General features: G+C 39.4%; 1 protein-coding gene across 2 annotated transcripts in view; it reads left to right on the plus strand.

Annotated features, from left to right (window-relative positions):
* The first annotated feature begins 2155 nt into the window (after positions 1 to 2155).
* TBXA2R (thromboxane A2 receptor) overlaps positions 2156 to 22404 on the plus strand; it is a 51664-nt gene continuing 31415 nt past the window's right edge. Inside the window, exon 1 of one of the 2 annotated variants that reach the window (XM_063453322.1) lies at positions 2156 to 2284. The gene's annotated coding sequence lies outside the window, so the exon portion shown is untranslated. Of the gene's footprint in view, positions 2285 to 13041; positions 13133 to 22404 lie in introns of those variants that run through there. The other variant, XM_063453323.1, reaches the window with a different exon arrangement.

A 22404-nucleotide genomic window follows, 5' to 3' on the forward strand; every position in this document is an offset into this window, starting at 1 on the left:
GTGTGAGGGTGCTGTATGTGTGTAGATGCTGTGTGGGTGCTGTCTGTGTGCTGTATGTGTGTGGGTGCTGTATGTGTGTGAGGGTGCTGTATGTGTGTAGATGCTGTGTGGGTGCTGTCTGTGTGCTGTATGTGTGTGGGTGCTGTATGTGTGTGAGGGTGCTGTATGTGTGTGGGTGCTGTCTTTGTGCTGTATGTGTCTGTGTGCTGTATGTTTGGGTGATTTGTGGGGGTGGAGGTGGGGGCAGATCAGTTAATATCCCCCTCCCTTCTTACCTTATGTAGGGAGGGGGATCCTTTCTGCCTTCCCTGGTGGTCCAGTGGAGAGTGAACTCTAACCTGCGGTGCTAGAGTTCACTCTTGCGAGATATGAGTGTTGCCGTGGCAATGCTCAGATCTCGTGAGAGCAACCCGGCAGAGCTGCTGGCTAGAGCTCCCCGGGTCCTCTCCTGCCTCTCTCACTGCCTGTGGGTCGGTGAGGGAAGGCTTAGAGCAGAGCTGGTGCTCGGATAGCGCCGGCTCTGCATGAGCCGACAGGGGAAATCCTGAGCTCTCCCCTGCCGGTCTCAATCCAGAGGCGTGCCGCGGGGATTAGGGTGTGCCCGGCACACCCAGGGCGCACACCTATGTCTCTAGGGATGAAGACTCCCGGATATTTTATGTGACCAGATCTCTAGTGTAGTACCAGTGTAAGCATGTATGACACGCTTAATGGGAAACACAGTCCCAGAGCTACAGGTATGGAAAGATTTGCTTCAAAACTAGTGACTGACCGTTAATGATAAACATTTTAAGAAGGTGGTTTGGTGGTTCAGTAATATAAAGCAATATTTTATCAGCAAAAACAATAACATGAATAGAATATGCTAGGACCTCAAAGGGACACTCCACATGCCTAAAGCACTGTATCTTGCTGAAATGCTTTATGTGTGAAAAGTGTGTCCTTTTTAAAAACATTTTTACAAAAAGTGCAGATTTCAATAGAACTTGGCATTTTTCAATTACCTTGTTACACCCCCTGGCTATCAATCAGATAACCGGTCCTGTTACTTCCTGGTAGTTTAGCTCAGAGGCAAGTCATTTTGAAGAGCACTTGCCTTGCAAAGACTTCTCCTTGAGCAGCATTGGGAAATCTGGGATTGGACAGACACAGAAAGTCTGGGCGGGATTAAAAGGGGAGGGCATGCAAAGGCTTCAGACAAGAAATCCACAGCATTTGGTAGCTGTTTTAGTTATACCCTAACTAAAAAACATAATTAAATGCATGCATGTTTTAATTGGGGTATATCTACTAAATTGTTTTAAAAAATTATATATATATATATATATATTATTGGTGTGCTCCTTTAATTAAAAGGAATACGGTATTATCATTAAGAATCTTGTGCTAGGTTGAATTAGATGAGAGAAATTAATTAGTCTTGCCTCATCTCTCTGCTCATAACTGTGCTTTGAATTATAAGGATTGCTAGTCTTCAAAAATTTCCAACTTACGTATAGCTACAATTTACAGCCTAAATTTTACAATTTGCTTTTGAATTCAATATAATTTGCTGTTTGGTAAATAAACCCCAACGCAGTCTATGCAGCTAATTCCAAAACACAACTCTGAAAAATGTTGGATCCCACTTAAAACCAATTAATATAATCATTGTTCTGAAAAAATAAAGACTAAACAAATGTCATTAAAGTTGTGCTGAAAAAGCAAGAACGACCGTTCATCTTAAATGCAAATTTGGCTCAGTTCGAAGTAGCTCAATCTGTAAACTAATGAAAACATTAGCAAGCTGAGGTAGACAAGTTGTGTACACAAATGCACTCTAAACAGATATTTGCACCCATGTAAGGCACGTTTCACTCAATTATAAACACTTTTTGCTTCAAGGCTAGCCAGTATTACATTATTTCACAAAAGACATAATGGCATGAAGAATTAATAAAAAAGAAAAAAAATTGCAAAATGATGTCAAAATATTAAGTAATGATAATTCTTCTGCAAGAGTGCATAGATTTGAGCATTAGTGCTTAATCTGCCCTCTGGGGTAGGAAGGACAGAGGTAATTGGAACGTTTAGAATGGCGGATCTGAATAATATTTCTTCATTCTATGAATAGAAGAAAGAACTAAGAGCACAAATCCCCTTACGCTCCACTAGAACGGACACACACACACACACATCCGTACAGATCACACAGACAGACAACCAGCTGTTTCAAATAGTTAAGGATTCATCTCATAAGGAAACTGTGCGGCTTCCTGCAGAACAGGATCGTGCAAAAAAGCAAGTAAGTTCAACTTCTAACCTTATATATATTATTTCTTCTTTATCATCTAATAGATGTTTTCGAAGAGGGCACCCAAGTTTACTGAAATGGAGCATGGAGGAATAATAAAACTCTTAGACAAATTGATCATTTTAGAACATATGGTTTGTAGACACAACTATTTTGTTTGCCCCTTTATGCTTGCTATAAATTCTTAACCCCCTCATTTTTTTTATATCCTTGTATACTGTAGGAAAAGAAATGCCATTGTTCTGGTAATTGGTAAAATTATTAGTTCATAGCTGGTTTAATGGTATAACTATCAAAACGACAGGAGAAACAGACAAATATAGTTTAATTGTTTTTGTTTTTTCTTATTGAGGCTGCATATCACTTGTTTTAGTTTCTACTGTAAAATCTCCGGAGACATTTCTAACTTTGTGTTCTTGAAATTAGTTAGAAGAGCTAATCTTTTAGTCCCGGGACATTAGGGTTTGCGTCTTATACAAAGTCCATATTAATTTAATGTTAAATCATAAAGAACATATGTTTAAATTTACTAGGCAAACTTCAATGTGTTTTGTTTTTGTTAACTTTTTGTTTTACGTAAAAAAATATATTCAAAAGTGCAGGTATGAATGTAACTGGGGTATACGGAGGAGCATCTGGTCCTACATTAAGATGTAGCTGGACACATCCCTTGTACATATAATAAGTTCAGTGTGACATCTTTCCTTTCTGTTCTTATTTTGTACTTAAAAGTCAAATTATGCTTCTCGAACATTATTTCAAGCTCACATTCCATACTACTTGTGATTGAATTCTGGAAATAGGACACAGTGCTGTTGAATTTAAAAGTTAAGGTAAGACTAGCCAAATAGAGATTTGACATTAAATTTGAAATTCACTTTGAATTCTCAGTATAGTAAATAACCCTGTTTGTTTAACGCTGTATCCTTACAGTGTTTTAAGTCATTGGATGCCACATTTGAGATATGCATATTCTATGGTATATGTCTGGTATGCATGTGTGATCATACTGCTCTGTTATTAGGATCACAGATATATAAATGTAAAATTGGATGTGTTTAGCAGCTGTTTTACATCTGTAGTAGTTTCAAGTAACATTTTAACTGCAAGGTTTTCTTATTTTTAGACGTTTTATGACACATCAGTCAATAGGGAAGCTAAAGAGTCATGTTACTATGCATCCTCTACGGTAGCTGTTATTTGCTCGATGTGGGCTTTCACATTAATCTCTGGGGTTTCTTCTCTAAACTGGTGTTGCTCTTAGATTCGTCACCCATAGAAATCGGTCACCCCAATCTTTCAGAATGCCCAAGGTATCATAGCCAAAGATGGCTGCTAAGTGAGGTGCTGCAAGGTGAGTTAAAGCACACAGAGGTTTAGAGGTTGCTCTGCAGCACCAAGAGGTACAAAATTTAAGGCTAGGTGGCAGATGTAGGCAACCTTTGGCACTCCAAATATTGTTGACTACATCTCCCATAATGCTCTTATGGCCATTAAGCTGGCAAAGCAGCAGGGGAGATGTCCAAAACACATTGAGCGCCTGGACTGCCTACCCCTAGATTATGGTTATACATGTCTGATTAATGATTCAATAAGCCTACCCCAAAATCTTAATCTTACCCATTAATATTACTGTAACTGTTAGTGTAATGAATCGTAGTCAGTCGCTAAATCTAACCCTAATTTAACCCAGTTTCCTATTGCACCCTAGTGCTGTGTAACCCAGATTTTACTTACACTGCAAGTTCTGGTAAAACCCTCTTCAATCAGTGTATACGTAGATTCCTGTGAGATCACGTAGACCACCTACCTTCGTTCAACATTGGCAGTGCATTTTAGTGGTGATAGTGCCAGAAGAGCCCTGGAGCCCCCTCCCCGGTCCAAGTAGTCAAACAATTTGCCACGTTTTACTTTATACCTGGGGTGCTGCTAGGAGTTTTCGTTAGCCAGCCATGCCGGGCCAGCTCATCGGCTAAGAGTGTAAGCCGACTGCTCCATGTGAATAAACAATGCCTTGCACCACTGGACCACTGGAGTTCAATCACGGGGGCTTCCGGCAGTCGTAAAGGCAGGGAGCAGGGAGCAGCTCTCAGCGGACGCCAGATAAGAAGCCAAACATTAGCATTCCGTTCGACTACTTACCTTAAGGACTGCCAGAGTATTCCTGGCACCATAACAATTACAACATGTTGGTTATGGTGCTTGGAGTATTCTTTTTTTTTTTTTATTCTTTATTTTTACTCGTGCATGAAGTAACAGTAAAGCGTACAGCGCCACAACAGCTGCTGCAAGCGTTTTGTCAGCATTTCAACATGTGGCATTTTATACAGCACATTTTTCATGTTTTAAGACGTGAAAATAACAAGATGTAAGCAGTTTCATAGGATTAGAAAACGTGGTAAACATGCGATTTGAAATGTGAAACACTCTGAATGATTATGTCTAAGGCAGTGAGACATGATAGGGTTACAGGCTTGCATCGGTAGACATATGTGCCTCTTCAAATATGTGGATGTACGCTGTCTCAACTATGAGGCAGAAAAATGAGTAGGTAGCATGACAACAACCATAACAAAGGAAACTTATAACATGCTGAACAATGGTCATTTCTATAGCATAGTAGCCGCTGGGTGCGATGCATGCGGTTAAGGCATATTTTAATTGTTATGTTATAGTGATGTGCCTATGTGTATGCTGAAAGGTGTTACCTAAAAGAAAAGGAAAGAGGCAATACTTTCTCACTTGAGGACATTCTATTCGTTGTATTATGCAGGCTAGTGCATCAATTGGTATGCTAGAGTGACATCTATGCTTATGACCAGTAAGGCTGCGGTAAGCAAGGGGTTAAAGTGGGGCCCTAAGTGTACCTATCTGAGCGCTTAGTGTCCCTTTCTGGCAGCTCTATGGTCTGGTTTTAAGTCCAGCCTCGGGATCAGCCGATCCCTGTCAGCGGTGGTGGTGGTGCCTGGTTAGGTAAGTCCAGCCCAGTATGGCATCACTGTTGGCGTCGGGTGGTTTCGCAGTGAGAGAGCTGCAGCCGCTCCCTTCCCCCAGCCCAAGCTGAGACAGGAATCATTCTCTCGCGTCCACGGGTCACTCCGCGACGTGCGGTGGGGCTGTGGGTCTTTGGGTGCGTCGGTCCCCGGATGACCTTTCGGGTGTATGGGCGGTGAGTAGAGTGTTGTCTTTTGTGGCTTCCTAGCCCAGTGGGGAACCGAGTGGTCCCTGCTGCAGACCGCTGTTTGGCACGGGGAGTAGAGCGGTGGGGTTGGCTGTGAGGGAGCCGGAGACCAGGCGCAGCGGCCATTTTGCGGGTGCCATGAGGTGGGCTGTCGTCCTGCCGAGGCTTTGCTTGCTGCCTCTGGCGCAGGGCCAGGTTTCTCCAGAATTTGTTGAATATCTCAGCAAGCCTTGCGGAGTAGTCCGTTCGCTCTGTAAAGCCATTGGTAGACCTGTGTTTTCCCAGGGCTGTCGGTGTGAAGCTCTGGCTGCTAATTTTGGTGCATTTAATGCTCGTTTCAGGCTGTTGCCGTCGTTTGTAATCCAAGTTGGATTGTGAGACATGCTGATTGGGACCGGGATAACCCCCACCGGTCCTGGGGGGGCGGGGGGAGGTCCGATACTTCAGGTGCCGCTTGTTTTGGTGGGCTGGGAGAGCAGCCGTCTCTCCCCTGCCCCGTGCAGAGTAGGCCCCAAGTCTCTGTTCCGGGAGTTCTGCCGGCATTCAGGCTTGCGAGGTGTCCCCCGGTTCCCTAGACTCTGTAGTACACAGTGAGGCAGGTAAGGGTTCTGGGTTGGGTGTTTTACCCCCGATTTTTTGCAAGAATCCGGATCAGGCTCAGGAGCTTACAGAAAGCATGTCTGCTCAGCTTCCCGGTCAGGCTCCGCCCCTCTGGAGTATTCTTTTAAGACAACAATCTATTGTGAGAATTTCCCGGGTGCTTGATAAATATGAAGTACCTCGTTATAACTAGTGGGACCTCAATAAAATGACACGCTGTCCCAAATTAAAGGGACACTATAGTCACCTGAACAACTTTAGCTTAATGAAGCAGTTTTGGTGTATAGAACATGCCCCGGTAGCCTCACTGCTCAATCCTCTGTGATTTAGGAGTTAAATCCCTTTGTTTATGAACCCTAGTCACACCTCCCTGCATGTGACTTGCACAGCCTTCCATAAACACTTCCTGTAAAGAGAGCCCTATTTAGGCTTTCTTCATTGCAAGTTTTGTTTAATTAAGATGTTCTTATCCCCCTGCTATGTTAATAGCTTGCTAGACCCTGCAAGAGCCTCCTGTATGTGATTAAAGTTAAATTTCGAGATTGAGATACAATTATTTAAGGTAAATTACATCTGTTTGAAAGTGAAACCAGTTTTTTTTTTTTTTCATGCAGGCTCTGTCAATCATAGCCATGGGAGGTGTGGCTAGGGCTGCATAAACAGAAACAAAGCGATTTAACCCCTTAAGACCGGAGGGCGTACAATTACGTCCTTTTTAAAGCGGCTCTTAACGCCGCCGGGCGTAATTGTACGCCCTCCGTTTTTTTTTTCACTTACCCGGTCGCCGCCGTCTAGGTGTATTTTAATATTAATATATATATATTTGTATATATATATTAATATCAAATTACACGTAGACTGATACTGATTAAAAATATATATAATATTAGTTATATATATATTTATATATAATATAAAAAAATGTAAATACGTAAAAAAATAAAATAAAAAAATAATTAAAAATAAAATATTAAAAAATATATAGATGTGTTTTATTTCGTTCTAACTGTAGTGTGATATTAATATATATATATATATATATTTATATCAAAATACACATAGAACAAAATAATATATATATCTATATACATAAATATATACGTACATATCACTATATATATACCTATATATAAATAAAAATATTTAAAAAAAAATATATATATATATACGTATATATACACACATATATATATATACATATATTAATTCTACATATATTTATGTAATATTTTTACATAATTAGGTATCCTAATTAATTACAATTAGCAGGACCTGCCTGACAACCCATGCCGAAAGTAAAGGGAATTTAATTTGCTAGCACTATATTTAACCCTATAACTTTCCAAGACACCATAAAACCTGTACATGGGGGGGTACTGTTTTACTCGGGAGACTTCGCTGAACACAAATATTAGTGTTTCAAAACAGTAAAATGTATTACAACGATGATATCGCCAGTAAAAGTTAAGTTTTTTGCATTTTTCACGCACAAACAACACTTACACGGACGATATTATTTTTGCAATACTTTTTACTGTTTTGAAACACAAATATTTGTCTTCAGCGAAGTCTCCCGAGTACAACAGTACCCCTCATGTACAGGTTTTATGGTGTTTTCCAAAATTACAGCGTCAAATATAAGGCTTGTGTTTCATTTTTTTCACATTAAAATTCGCCAGATTGCTTACGTTGCCTTTGTGACCCTATGGTAGCCCAAGAATGAAAATTACCCCTATGATGGCATACTATTTGCAATAGTAGACAACCCAAACTATTGCAAATGGGGTATGTCCAGTCTTTTTAGTAGCCACTTAGTCACAAACACTGGGCAAAATTGGCGTTTTTTGCATTTTTCACACACAAACAAATACTAACGCTAACTGTGTTTGTGACCAAATGGCTACTATAAAAGACTGGACATACCCCATTTGCAATACCTTGGGTTGTCTACTATTGCAAATGGCCATTATGGGTGTAAATTTATTTCCTGGGCTACTATACAGTCTCAAAGGCAACGTAACCAATCTGGCGAATTTCAATTTCAAATGTAACACGCTATATTTGACCCTGTAACTTCCCAAAACACCATAAAACCTGTACATAGGGGGTACTGTTTTAAACGTGAGACTTTGCTGAATACAAATATGTGTATTTTATTGCAGTAAAAGCAAACAGTATTATGACATTGACAGTTAAAATGTCATGTAGTAAAAAAAAAATTCTCCCATTTTTTTCATATTAAATTATGTTTCATAGCTAAATATTTTATATTAAATGAAAGCCCAGTTTCCCCTGAATAAAATGATATATAATAAGGGGGGGTGCATTTAATATGAAAGAGGTGAATTACGGTTGGACAGACATATAGCGCAAATGCCAGGTTTTGTTTACATTTTGTTTAGTTCACAACGTGTACATTTGGCTCCGTCCTTAAGGGGTTAACTCCTAAATGACAGTGAATTGAGCGGTGAAATTGCAGGGGAATGATCTATACACTAAAACTGCTTTATTTAGCTAAAGTAATTTAGGTGACTATAGGGTTCCTTTAAGTTCCTAAACCAGGAGTTAAGAAACACTGACTTTTTTTATACACGGTTAAATCCGTCATTGGTGTCATAAACATATTCCCATAACCTTTTGACTAATATTTGCACTATCCCGAAGTATAAAATGTTCAACAGGAACTTCATTTGTAATAAGGGATTAGGTTTGCCAAGGCAGAAATGAATGGTCTTACCTTATTTAATATATTTGGCAAATCTCTACACTTCCATATTTAGTAAATAACCCCTGTGATAATAAGTTGGAACTGTGCAGAATTTGTTGTTTAGAGTTAGACTAAAGAGAGCCGCTTGAGAGGACCCTTGTTGCAACTTGCTGCGGAGTTACTGCCAAGTTACTGTGGAAAGACGGTCTGCACAGTTTCAGGATGTCAGACTGCGGCACCCCTCCTGCAGTTTACAAATTACGTACAACTCCCCCAAATATTAATAAGTACAATTAGCTGGATAGGGGGCTCATATCTTGTGTGACGGATGTTTTTCTCTTTTGTGAAATGCTGCTTATTTAAAACATACTGGGCTATTCAATAAACTAAAAAAAATTCAGCAATTGAAAGTGAATTTCAAATTTAAGGCCAAGGTAGTGGACTGGCCTTAAATTTGAAATAAACTTTGAATTTGATTTGAGTTTGACTTTGTTCTTAAGGCGGAAGCAGCTCTTGTTTGTCAGGAAAACAGACACTAGAGTTGTATTTAACCCTGCAATGTAAGCATTGCAGTATTTACTAAGTGTTTTATACTGCAGGGTTAAAACTAAAGGACTACTACACATAGACCACTTCAAAGAGTATAAAGTGAGTATGGGCGACTTTATTAGTCCATAAAAGAACCTGATTGAAGTAGTCTGTCTGCAGTGTCCCTGTCCCCTTAATCCTGCAATGTAATGGTTAAAGGGACACTTCAGTCACCAAAACAACTTTAGCTTAATGAAGCAGTTTTGGTGTATAGATCATGTCCCTGCACTCACTGCTCAATTCTCTGCCATTTAGGAGTTAAATCACTTTGTTTCTGAACCCTAGTCACACCTCCCTGCATCTGACTTGCACATCCTTCCTAAACACTTCCTGTAAATAGTCATCTAAAGTTTATCCTTCCTTTAAAGTTATGTTTAATTTAAATGTTCTTATCCCCTGCTATGTTAATAGCTTGCTAAACTTTGCAAGAGCCTCCTGTATGTGATTCAATTTCGATTTACGGAGAAAGAGATACAATTGTTTAAGGTAAATTACATCTGATTGAAAGTGAAACCAGTTTTTTTTTTTCATGCAGGCTCTGTCAATCAGGGGAGGTGTGACAATGGCTGCATAAACAGAAACAAAGTGATTTAACTCCTAAAGGGCAGCGAATTGAGCAGGGAAACTTGAGAAACATGAACTACACACTAAAACTGCTTCATTAAGCTAAAGTTGTTTAGGTGATCATAGTGTTCCTTTAAGACAACCTTTAGTGGTTGTATTCCAGACTGCCACTAGAGGTGCTTTCTGCATTCATACTTTGCATGAGGACGTCCAGCGTCTTCAAAATCCCCACAGGAAAGCATTGATTCATTGCTTTCCAATGGTTAAGTTCTAAAGGGCGTATGGCTCATGCTGCGCATGTTCATTATGTTCTGCTAATTGGCCTGACGTAGCAGAAGGAGAAGACTGATCCATGCTGTGCAGAGGTAAGTGTTTAAAGGGGGAAGGGTGCAGTGGAAGAGGTACACTATAACGTTAGTAATACAGTTTTGTATTCCAAACACTATGGTTTTTCTTTAAGAAATAAATATCTTCAATGTGAATATAGCTAAGTCAGAATTCTTTTATTATTATTTTTTGGCTATTTTAGTCTTTATTTTACAGTTCGGATTTCAATTCACCAATTACTAAAAAAAAAAAAGAACCCACTAAGAAGTATATACACTTTATCAGCTGTAATCCAGATGTCCCAATTTAAGAAAGAATGTTGCTTTGAAGGCGCTTAATTGAATCATCTATCTTGGGGCCTACAGCTGGCAGTTATGATTTAAGCCACAGGTGCACAGCATGCAGTGCAGACACAAATCTCATGCTTAAATGTTACTACTTCTATTGAGACAAAGTGGAGAGACTATAAGTCAGGCTTCCCCAAACTCCGGCCCTCCAGATGTTGCTGAACTACAACTTCATGATTCTCAGCCTATATATTTCATTCATAGAATCATGGGAGTTGTAGTTCAGCAACATCTGGAGGGCCGGAGTCTGGGGACGCCTGCTATAAGTGTTAACATGCTGAGAGAACTTGTCTCTTGTCGTTTGTACCCTGGCGGTTTCCCATTTCCCTATGTGGCCCCTTAAACCACATAGCTGTCAATGCTGATCTTGCAGCTAAAGTTATTTTCTATATCGTCATTTTTTTCCCATATAGTGTGATACCATCTAGATCAGTAGTGCCCAAAAGGTAGATCCCCAGATGTTGAAGAACTACAACTCTCTGAATGACTTTAGAATGGCAAAGCATCATGGAAGCTGTAGTTTTAAAACATCTGGGGATCTACCTTTTGGGCACCACTGTTCTAGAAGATATTAGATGGGAAAAAACAGGCTTCTAAATATATATATATATATCTATGAAAAAAAAGGTGGCAAGGTTTTCAGAAGAATAACAATTTGGCTCATGTACAGCACAAATGTGTATATAAGTGCCCATAGAACTTTGGAGACTGGGTTTAACAACTTCTGCCCATCCTTGATATAAAATATATGTTTTATCCCGGCATGTAATGTCATGAATTGCAATTGAGTTCTTGTTTTCAGAGACGTTTAGGTAGCACTGTCTGAGAGCAGCTAGGAAACATAGCCTACTGATAAATCAATTTGGACTAGACAGGTGCTTTATTGTCTGTTTTTACTTTTATAATAGAAGGGGCACTCTGGAATGGCATCCACATAATGGACGCACTCTGGTATGGCATGTCACGATGTGTCTACGAGACCCCTATAGTTGTAAAAGAGATTTTTTTTAAAACAATATTTAAATAGCAGTTTTTTATAAGACCGAACAATAAGTAAAAAGTTGACATCAGACAAAGTACATTCCATCAAAATTTACCATATAATACATTGAAGCAAATTGTCTCTTGAATCGCAATATAACACCAAAGCATGAGCGTACCCGAGAAACATTATGGACATACCAGAGTGGCCACAATTAGATACTGGTGGAGATGTTTACAATACAGATAGGACCAACTTCTGTACGTCAGTATCCCAATGAAAAGTGTTTAGATTGCCAGTGAGATAAAGACAAGAGGAATAGGATAAAGGGGGAGGAAGAATAAAAGAAGAGAAAATAAGAAAACCATAGGACTATGTCCTCATGTGGTCAGTCGAGGTCAAGAATGAAGCCCCCTCTCGTGTAATGGTTGCAAGAGTGGCCTCTATCAGTGTCCCTCCCATACTAGTAGTCTATTTTTATGGTCTATATTTTATCTTGTTAGACATATTATGTTGGAAAATTATCCCTACAATCTCCTCTACGGTAGCCAACCAGTACTGCAATGTTGGTATGCCTATGGACTTCCAAAACTGGGGATGAGTGATTTGGCTGCATTTAAGAAGTGTAGACCCAACTTTTTCTGTGTTGCAAGAGGGGTGCTGTGGTAGAGGATGTACTCGAGTCGGCAGACTATCTAAGATATCCGTAAAAGCATCTTTGACTCGTCTCCAAAAGTGTGTAATTTCATGTAGAACCACCAGATGTAGAAAAAATGTGCCAATGGTGGCTCCTCATCGCCAATAAAACAGGCAAATCTAAATAATTAATTGAAAGATCTATAGGAGAGGAGTTCTACAAAAAAACAGTTTGGTCTCACTGGAGTGGCCCCTTGGAAAAAAAACAAAACTTGTTTTCGATATTCATTAACGCACACTGAAGAGAATAGAAAAATGTACATGCACTACGCATGACTGCAAATACATAAATTGCAGGTAGGATCAGAATTAACTTTGAATATAGGAACTAAGCAGCTGTTTATAAAGTGAATTTGTATGCCGTAATGGGTAATTTCTAAAAAGTATACGCTGACACAACAAAAAAAGAGCTGTTGATGACAAATCTGTTTGTCAGCAGTTTGATGGAAATATACAAAATGGAATTAAGTAACGGGTGTTTTGCACTTAATGCAGCTGAAAAACTAAATTGGCTTTTTTCTTAGTCACTCTTTCTTGGAAAATGTTAATTTGAGCCCACAAGGTGTTGCAACACACATTTTTGTTAACAAGGCATAGAGGTTTAACAAAGACACGTTTTGGGTGGGACTGGAGAACATCTGGGTTTTGTTATGTTGCACATAAATGAGGAAGTGATCTATCACGTGATCCAAAATATATGTATTTAGTAGCATGCACCTGCCCCCTGCTCTCCAAATCTCCAAAGTCATGAGACAGAGGAAGGGAGATTTGAACGAAGCGTGTGATTTGGCCGTCACAGTGACCAGTCTGCTTTGCTATCCCAATGAGACCTTAGGTTCCATTTCGGGTAAGTATTGGGTTTATGGTTGGGGACTATGTAACTACCTGGCTAAGCTATACATGGGGGTACTGCTGTATTTGGGGTCTGTGAAATCAGCAGGATACAATTCGTAGACGTGTGAATTTGCCATAGAAGTTTGTGTTTACATGTGTATAACAATATTGCTTCTAATTATGTCAGAAAATGTTAACAAAGTAATTATGTGAAACTAGTACATAAATCCCGTTCAGCTCTGCAGAACAAATTAAATGCATGTCAAGAAACTGAGCATTTTTTTTTTCAGATTTGCCTAACAAATTAGATTTGGTCTTCCTTAGATTGTCAATTTTATGATTCATTCAGCCCATCTGAAAGGGATTTGTGCACAAGTCTAGTAATTGCCCTGGTTGTTGTTTTTTTGTTTTGTTTTGTTTTGGGTTTTTTAAGTGTTCCATGATCATCATTTTGGTTTTGACCATTCTATGGGGGGAGGGGCTGATATTTTTCCTCAAAGGGTCCGGTCTGTTAAATTGAATTCTGAAATGCCCAGATCTGTAAATTTGACTCTAAAACTTCCCAAAACAACCTGTTAAGCTATAGTTTGAGATACTGTGGTACCAAGGCAATTTAGCTGAACACCTATTGGGTCTTTTATTCTGCATTGGCCTTTGTTAGGACAAACTCATAATTAAAATGGCCATACGTTGCAAGGTTTTGGGGTTTCCTGATTTTACAAGCATATATAATTATGTAATAACCAAAAAAAGGATTTTGTGTATATGTATAATTTTGTGTAGCAGTTTAAGATTGGTGAACACTAGTGAAATTTATGTCTCAACATACACTGTAGAAACAGCAAATTACTTTGTAAGTCACAGCTGCTAACCAATGACTACAACCCTATAAAGTGTAGTTATCCCCAAAATCAGCAAAAAGAATTAATCAATTTTGAGATATTTTTCTACAGGTGTAGTAATTGTATAGAAAGTATTATAAGTAAAACTGTGGGGAGGGTGGTGTTTTTTGTTTTTGTTTGTTTGTTTGTTTGTTTGTTTGTTTGTTTTTTCAGTTGTTCGTGTTTTATTTATTTATTTATTTTCCATTTGAAAACTTTATTCTGATTTTCAGTGGTTACGAAGCAACATTTGGCTCACGTTCTTTTTTTCTTTTTTTTTAAGACAGTAATGTTTTATATTTTGCATATAAGCGATGAAAAGAAAGCCCAATGTGCATTACAAAATATAAAATTTCAAATATTTTAAAAATAATTTAAAGACATATCTGTGGGTAGAAAATGCCAAAATTGCTTTAGTCGATGATGCACTGAAACTTGGAAAAATCATGAATGTGTTAGGTTAATCTCCTTGCTGTATTTTTTGTGATTACAACGACATAAACCAACTCATATTGCTAGAACCCATGTCACATACTGGATGACTATCACAGGAGCATATCACATTGTGTGTAGCTATGACAAAATCTGTAGAATTATAGTTTTTTTTTGGATACAGTCCCAGAAAAATAGGTCCCTGACAGCCTGCTTAAGTGGATAGGCTTTCGTGTGGCTCTCCTCCCTGTGCACTCCAACCCCAGGAAGTGGGCAGGGAAGATTGACCCGTACGAATAATATATACATTTATTTTCATGGACGCTCGTATGAAAGTATCTATTGTATAGTGCAACAAACATCCAAAATGTTCTCATAATATATGTTGCTAATGTATCCAACAGGCCATCGCAATACAACATAACGTCTAATAAATCATGACACATAGCATATGAACTCAGCTGGGACTATAAACCATTTAGCAATAAAATGAACACTGTCTGAAGTAGTGGTTTTGTGGTTAAACTCCTAAGTCTGGGAGAAATGCCTGTACATTAGGGTATTGTGACAGGAAGCTAAGCATAGGGACTGTCCCATGAAATTCAGTACCGCTAACATAAATTAGTTGTATTCCAATCCTATATATCATGCTAGGAGCTGAGTCAAAGCTTTATGGCATATCCATGGCTCTACCTCTATGCTAACTACCTGACGGTGGCATAGCGTGGGTTACCAGTGTCTAGGATAAGGGCAAGACTGTTAGCACTCCCGAGTCCCTTAACGGGTGCCTCGATATCCTCCTTCTCCTTCCCTACCCGCCTCGTCTTCATGATGTGTGTGATACTGATAGTTGCGTTGCATCATTTTTAAAATCTACACAGAAACATAGAATGTGACGGCATGTAAGAACTGTTTGGCCCATCTTTTCTGCCCAATTTTCTAAATACTCCCATTAGTCCCTGGCCTTATCTTATATCTATTACAGCATTATGCCTATCCCACGCATGCTTAAACTTCCTCACTGTGTTAACCTCTACCACTTCAGCTGGAAGGCTATTCCATGCATCCACTACCCTCTCAGTAAAGTAATACTTCCTGAAATTATTTTTAAACCTTTGCCCCTCTAATTTAAGACTATGTCCTCTTGTTGTGGTAGTTTTTCTTCTTTTAAATATAGTCTCCTCCTTTACTGTGTTGATTCCCTTTATGTATTTAAATGTTTCTATCATATCCCCCCTGTCTCGTCTTTCCTCCAAGCTATACATGTTAAGTTTATTTAACCTTTCCTGGTAAGTTTTATCCTGCAATCCATGAACCAGTTTAGTAGCCCTTCTTTGAACTCTCTCTAAGGTATCAATATCCTTCTGAAGATAGGGTCTCCAGTACTGCGTACAATACTCCAAGTGAGGTCTCACCGGTGTTCTGTACAATGGCATGAGCACTTCCCTCTTTCTACTGCTAATACCTCTCCCTATACAACCAAGCATTCTGCTGTCATTTCCTGCTGCTCTATTACTATACTTTATTATTACTCTATTATTATTGTCTGCCTACCTTTAAGTCATCAGAAATAATCACCCCTAAATCCCTTTCCTCAGATGTTGAGGTTAGGACTCTATCAAATATTCTGTACTCTGCCCTTGGGTTTTTACGTCCAAGATGCATTATCTTGCACTTATCCACATTAAATGTCAGTTGCCACAACTCCGACCATTTTTCTAGTTTACCTAAATCATTTGCAATTTGGTTTATCCCTCCTGGAACATCAACCCTGTTGCAAATCTGTGAATAGTATAGTCCAGGCATAGGCAACCTTCGGCACTCCGGATGTTTTGGACTACACCTCCCATGATGCTTTGCCAGCATTATGGGTGTAAGAGCATTATGGGGGATGTAGTGCACATCTGGAGTGCCGAAGGTTGCCTATCCCTGGTAGTCTATCTATACACATTACTTTAGGCGTAAGGTCTGGGTGATCAAGGTCCTAGATAAAGAGGCTTTACAAGGTAAAAATGTATAGGTTCAGAGGTGCAATTGATTTGCAGCTGTGGAAATCCATGTAGATGAGTTACAGGATTTTTTATTTTAATGCTAAATTATAGAGGAAGCTGAATAATTTTTTTTTTAATCATAAATCATAAAAACAACATGACACACAGGCTGCACCACGGTCTCAAGTATTTTGTATCCAGTCATAGTCTATGATTAAAGGGTTACTTCAACTCTTTGGAGGGGGGACCTCTTCTGTGTAAAGTGGCAAATTTGGCGCTATGAATAATGTTTCCCGCACCCCCCAGTGCAATAGAACCTCATAAAAAAAAAAAGAAACATTTTACTTATCTGGAATCCAGCACCGGGAGACTTCTAAGTACAGTCCTGATGCCAGAGGGGCATCATAGACTTCTCAAAGAGTGACTCTCAAAGTAAGAATCATTCGGCAGATGACTACCAGGTCCTAATAGATGTGCCTGAAGCTCTGCCTAATTTGCAGGCATGGAGGATTTGTAAAGTTGTCTAATTAGTGTGTGGAATAAGACTTTGTTTTATAGAATATGTGTAATACCAAGGCAAGAGATTCTATCCTGTGTCTCTGCTCTTTGTTATTCTTCTCCATGCCAATCATCCAATATCTCCTTATATAAAAAAAATGTCAAGAGAGTACAGGGCCGGTCAAAGAGACCTTCTTAGATCTTCCTGTATGCATGTCTATGGTTGGGAAGGCACATATAATCGTGTGCACATTATTACTAGCATAATCTCAGAGTCATATCAACTATATGGTTTGAATAAAGAGACTAGGGGATATTCACTTGTGAATTGTAGTGATCTGAATGACGATGAATTAAAAAAAAATGAGGTGGACAGGGCTGGTCTTCTTGGCTTATGGAGCAATCATCCCGTCTAAAATTCCGGTAGCCCTGGGTACTCACTTTACACCCTTTGTTTGAAAGCCAATTTGCAAGATGTGGTCAGAAATAGCCAAGTTGCAAAACGCTCTAATTCTGCTATAGTTAGTTTTTTGACATTTTTTTACCTGATTTTTTTCACATCAATTTCTAATTCACTACAATTAATTGTTCAGTGAATAAATCACATTGAGCAGTCAGTCATTGTGTAAGTACGACAATTACTAAAGGCTCTTTGTAGTTAAACATAATGCAAGCACGACAAATCTGACACAAAACAGACCCAGAATGTCTTTGAACAAAACTTGCTTTAAATTATCACGACATCAAACATAGTATAATAACAGTCTGGAGATGAATAATAAAGATGTGGACTCCACCCTTTAGATATTCTCAAGCCATACAGAAAATGTAACCATATGATAAGCATATGTTGCTTATTCAGTCACCATTCAGCCTAAATCCAGTGGAGTGGTCAGATGTCAGAAGAAGTTGTAAATAGGAGCCTAAAATTAGAATTTAATAACATACCTCCCAAGTGTCCCTATTTAGGATGGACAGTGCCTATTTTGTTCCCAAATGCAGATGTCCCTCTTTTCTAGGAGCTCCATATGGTTGTTGTGTCTGAGTATATATAACAGAGCTCCACAGCAATAACCCACACAGTAATGTGTCTTAAAGCACAATAACTTGTGTAAATAAATTACATTTAGTTGCCTAAATTGTTATCACAAGTCACCTAAAATCTCTGAGAACAGCTCTGCTTCTGGCCACACCCCCACTCACGAAAACGAGTATGTTTTCCTGGCACTATAGTGGTCCTTTAAAATTAAAGTATCTTCTCTGTCCATTAAAATGCTGAGAGGGACATGATAATATATTTGTAATTTTGTGCTGGGGCTAGTTGCATCCCCAGCACACATGGCATTGGTAGCCCCCTACTCCGGAATGCGTAATCTCAATTCTGTGCATTAATTATGTCTGTTGTCAGTGGGCTCTGCAGGCTAATAACAGACATAGAAATCTTCCTGTTGCAAGAAAAGCACCTGCAAAAAGGAAACTAGCTCTATCCTCCCTCCCTGTGGGTTCTCCCTACCTCGCAAATTTGGCTTTTTTAAAAACAAACTTCCTCTTTCCCGCTCCCTCCCCTCTCTACTCTCTAGTGCAATGCGTGCATATGCTATGAGCTGACCAAATGGTCCAATCACAGGCTTCTCTATGATGTCTCAGTGAGGTCAGGAGGGGGCGCGGAAGTGTAGGGAGCTTGGGCCGGTGCACGGTTACTAAAACTTAAAGGGGTGGTAGGGGGGGGGGGCTGGTAGGGGGGGGGGGCTTCTCCACAGTACCCAATAGGGCATATAGCACCAGAAAGGTCCACCCTCTCAAAAGGTTTAACCAGAAGTATGACTTTGTTTGGCTCCATTCACCATCCATATTTAACCCCTTAAGGACACATGACATGTGTGACATGTCATGATTCCCTTTTATTCCAGAAGTTTGGTCCTTAATGGGGTTAAGGAATGAAGGTAAAGGGTCCAAACAGGTAATCTGCCTAGGGCCCTGTAGGATCCAAATTCTTCTCTGGCGTTTGGGGTTCTGAGAAACAAGTAATGAATTAGGTACATTTTCTTCTGGCAGCGAGCTGAGCTGCAGGTGTGCAGCATGAATGTATAGAGCAGGAAGTAAGGTGTTCTGTGAGACGTTTGTTTGCCAAGGTTTGGGATTCTGGCTGCTGTAAAGGTTGGCACTATTTTCTGCAGATTAGCTGTAAGCATGAAATTGTAAAGTTACTGGCATTCTAGTGAGAGACGTTGGATATCGTACAGAATTGTTGCAGATCAAGAGAATTAAGGCCTGATCTCAAACCCAAATGAAACAAACGCTACTGCTGGAAGATGGCTAATACAGAAAATTGTATTTGTAATTTAAATCGGTACTGTCCCACCTCCATTCCAAAATAAGTATTTCCTAAATATAAAATCTTTATGAAATACGCAGATTGACTGTGTTGGAATTTCATTGAAGTTCCAACCCCATCAAAAGATATACTGAGACAGAGTAGGGACTTCTTTGTCTCAGTATTTTTCCTACACCTGACAAAGCTTGACACTAGACGGAGCTACCACCATTAAGCCCTTTCGTTTCACTAGTGATGGCTCTAGGGAAATTAATCTCTTTCTATGGAGACTCCTGAGGTCTCACAGGATCCTCCATAGACCTCAATTCTGTACTCTGGCGAATGTGTGAGAGTACATTGCTGACGTTGGCTCCTGAAAATAATAAGGCAATTTTTTGCAACATATTAAATAATTGAAAATGTTTTTTCAAAAACTTTAGATAAATTGAAAAGCTTATCCAGAAATATTAAATCAAGGCTCAGCTTTGCAAATATTAGGTGGAGGCCTAAGTTGTTCCCAACCCAATATTCAACGTATACCAACCATTCAGGATTTAGGTATATTGTAGTCTGCAGCAGTGGGGATACTGACAGAACGTGGACTACTAGTGTGCCTTAAAGACTGGGCAAGCGTTCACTAATCTAATTACTGAAACGCTGATCGGGTAGGGGGTTGTATTTATTTGTTAATACAGAGTACATGGATGGTGATGTTATCCTTGCATTTATTTCTCGTAATGAACGCAGTATAATGTACCGTTCACCTCCATGCAGTTCGGAGGCCCTCATTTTGGACAGAATTGAGAAATACGTGTTCTGGTCTGCCCGAGCTTAGTAGGAATTAAACTTCCAAGTGGAGATGATGTAATCTTCATACAGCTTGTTCCCGAGCTGGATTAGTGGCAATAGCTCAAATTGCTGTCCTCTGGGACTATTACTCTCACTAATGTAGTCTATGCCACAGTGCTGACCTAACAGTAAACATTTAAGAGCCTAACACAACTAACCCCAACCTAAAAATATCACGTTAAATAAAAGATGCATAATGGTGAAGAGTATATTAGGGAAACATAATGCTATCTTGAGGTTCTGGAGACATATATAAACCACTTAGCCTCTGGTCCATGTGGTTTATTATACGTCCGTTATGCTACCCATAATTTGATTTTATTTCCTTCCTTGTATTTTGTAGACTGTAAAATATGCCGTCTTTCTCTGATGCCAGTGTTAGCTGCTCCTGAGACACCATGCTTTCCCAGGCTCGTCTACTTCTGACATTTCGAAACATCACATTCTTTACATTCTCAATCTTTCAGAATGGCAGTCTTCAAATTAATCCCATGGTCCTTAAAAAAAAAAAAAACCACTAACATAATACCATTGATGTCATTGGCTGCATTTTTTGCCAAGAACAATAAAACGAATGTCTAGTTGTCTACTTCACTCGTCGCCCTTTTTGGGCATCTATGACGTCCTGTACGGATTTGATGACACTGAAGAATATTCATTTGTGAGTGTTTGTTTGTAAGCTGTTAATTCTTGTGTAGCTTGAGTTTTTGATAGTAAGGATACAAATGAATGAATCAGATCTATTAAGACCTACAGCTATTCATAGAGATGTCTAAAACTCAGAACATAGTTGAAGTCTGGACATAGTTTAATTACAGCGTGTCAGCAACAGAAACGATCTGGTATATAACTGTAATAACTGTTTTTCCTTTAACTCCCAGCATGCATAGTCAGCCATTAATTAGCGATATATGCTTACTCTACATTACTGTTACCATCTTCATCTGGGTTATTCCAAGTGACACATCAAAAGGATACTATAAGTGCCAGGAATATAAACCTGTATTCCTGGCACGATAGCCCCTCGACTCCCCCCCCCCCCCCCCCTTTCACCCCCTTCCTTGGTAAATAAGGGGTTACAAATCCTTTATTTACTTACCTTATCCCAGCGCCGATGTCCCTTGGAGCTGGGTTGATGCTCCAGCCCCTCTGACGGACCGCGCCGAGCTGGTGCTAATGCGCATATGCGGCAAATGCAAATGCCGCGCGTGCAATAGATCTTATCATAGGAAAGCATTGAATCAATGCTTTCCTAAGGGGGAAAATCGGACCCTGGATGTCCTCATGCAGAGCATGAGGACGTCCAGTGTCAGATACCGGACCAAAGGTTCGTTTCGATTCAGGAAGCCCTCTAGTGGCTGCCTGTTAGACAGCCACTGTGGGCAGACTTAGTGCTGCAATGTAAATATCACAGTTTCTCTGGAACTGTAATGTTTTACATTGCAGCACTAGGTGCAAAAATGATACTGCACCCAGACCACCGCAATTAACTGAAGTCTTCTGGATGCCTACAGTGTCTCTTTAACCCCTTAAGGACCAAACTTCTGGAATAAAAGGGAATCATGACGTGTCACACATGTCATGTGTCCTTAAGGGGTTAAGGTCTTAGGCTGCCCTAGGGAGAGATTAGTTGATGTGCCCACACATATAAGATAAGCCATTTAAAGGGACATAAATAATCCATGTTCACTCTTACATACATATAATTAGCATCTCACACAACTATTTAACCACATACATATATATGCTTATCATACTAGGCTTGTGTCCAACCTTGTAGCTAAATATACTCTAAGGCTAAGCTGTAACAATACTCACTAGATATTAGCAGGTGCGTATTACTATCAAGTTTCACAATTGTTGAATAATTTGAATTACAACTGTATCTGTATATAACTTTCTCAGAAAATATGGAGGTCCACATTTTTGAGAATGCTTACAAGCCGTTTAGTGCACAGACATCTATTTCTGTGTGTGTGTGTATCTTACCCAAAAATACATGCGCTGGTCAATTATACCGCTCTGTAACAGTCTTTCTCGAGCCATTTACGTCCACCAGATATAGGATGAGCTTGTTAGATACACGCTTGTTGGAACTATTAAGTAGCCCAGTCATTGTAGAATGTTTTTTTTGGTTTTTTTTCGGTGAATAGTTCTGTTGGAATTTGACAAGCAGATATTACAGCAATTGTTTTATGTGATTACTCTGCTTTCGACAGAGTGGGCTGATAGCAAGTAAAAAAAAAATCACTATTAGACTGCTCACTGGAAAACTGCATTCTAAAATGCCAAAAAAAGGTTAAATGTACCATAATAAATT

This window comes from Pelobates fuscus, chromosome 5, assembly GCF_036172605.1.
Source record: "Pelobates fuscus isolate aPelFus1 chromosome 5, aPelFus1.pri, whole genome shotgun sequence".
NCBI lineage: Eukaryota > Metazoa > Chordata > Amphibia > Anura > Pelobatidae > Pelobates > Pelobates fuscus.